Consider the following 1721-nt stretch of genomic DNA (forward strand, 5'->3'; position numbering starts at 1 on the left):
CCAAGCTTGGAATTCCTGGAAAAAAAATTCTGCAAATTCCAGGGAAAAATTCCCATTTCAAGGTTGGAATTCCTGAGAAAAAATTGTCGGGAAAAAATTGGAATTCCTGGGAAAAATTCCCACTCAAGGCTTGGAATTCCAGGGAAAATTGCTGCAAAATCCAGGGAAAAAATCCTGCTGCAAAACTGGAATTGCCAATCCAAGAATTTCTGGAATTCCTGGGAAAAATTCCCACTGAAATCTTGAATTGCAGGGAAAAAATTCTGCTCCAAATCTTGGAATTCCAAGGAAAGTTTCCCACTGAAATCTTGGAATTCCTGGGGAAAATTTCTGCTCCAAATCTTGGAATTCCAGGGAAAAATTCCCAGAAATTCCAGGAAAAATTCTGGCTCAAAGTTTGGAATTCCACGGAAAAATTTCTGCTCCAAATCTTGGAATTGCTGGATAAAAATCCTGCAAATTCCAGGGGAAAATTTCACGTTCAAGGTTCAGAATTCCCGGGAAAAATTCCGAATCCAAGCTTGGAATTCCGGGGAGAAAATTCCCACAAGTTCCAGAAAAAAATTCTCATTGAAAGGTTGGAATTCCTCAGAAAAAATTGTCGGGAAAAAAATGGAATTCCCAGGAAAAAAATTGGAACTTCCCAGGGAAAAATTCCCACTCAAGGCTTGGAATTCCTGGGGAAAATTGCTGCAAAATCCAGGAAACAATTTCAAAAATTTTTGGAATTCCTGGGAAAAATTCCCACTGAAATCTTAAAATTCCAGGAAAAAATTTGGCTCCAAATCTTGGAATTCCAGGGAAAATTTCCCACTGAAATCTTGGAATTCCTGGGAAAGTTTCCCATTGAAATCTTGGAATTCCAGGGAAAAATTCCCCACTGAAATCTTGGAATTCCTGGGAAAATTTCTGCTCCAAATCTTGGAATTCCTGGGAAAGTTTCCCAGGAAAAAACTTGGAATTGCAGGGAAAAATTTTGCCTCCAAATCTTGGAATTCCAGGGAAAAAATTCCCACAAATTCCTGGGAAAAAATTCCCACTCAAGGCTTGGAATTCCTGGGGAAAATTTTGCTCCAAATCTTGGAATTCCTGGGAAAGTTTCCCACTGAAATCGTGAATTCCAGGGAAAAATTTTGCCTCCAAATCTTGGAATTCCAGGGAAAAAATTCTGCTCCAAATCTTGGAATTCCAGGAAAATTTTCCAATTGAAATCTTGGAATTCCAGGGGAAAATTTCTGCTCCAAGTCTTGGAATTCCAGGGAAAAAATTCCCACAAATTCCAGGGAAAATTCTCCACTGAAATCTTGGAATTCTGGAAAAAATTCGGCTCCAAATCTTGGAATTGCAGGGAAAATTTGCCACTGAAATCTTGGAATTCCAGGGAAAAATTTCTGCTCCAAATCTTGGAATTGCAGGGAAAAAATTCTGCTCCAAATCTTGGAATTCCAGGAAAATTTTCCAATTGAAATCTTGGAATTCCAGGGAAAAATTTCTGCTCCAAATCTTGGAATTCCAGGGAAAAATTCCCACAAGTTCCATAAAAAAATTCTCCTTTCAAGGTTGGAATTGCTGAGAAAAAATTGTCGGGAAAAAATTGGAATTCCCAGGGAGAAATTCCCACTAAAAGCTTGGAATTCCTGGGGAAAATTTCCGCTCCAAATCTTGGAATTCCTGGGAAAGTTTCCCACTGAAATCTTGGAATTCCAGGGAAAAATTTTGCA

This window comes from Melospiza melodia, chromosome 3 (genome assembly GCF_035770615.1).
Source record: "Melospiza melodia melodia isolate bMelMel2 chromosome 3, bMelMel2.pri, whole genome shotgun sequence".
In the NCBI taxonomy this organism is placed as follows: domain Eukaryota; kingdom Metazoa; phylum Chordata; class Aves; order Passeriformes; family Passerellidae; genus Melospiza; species Melospiza melodia.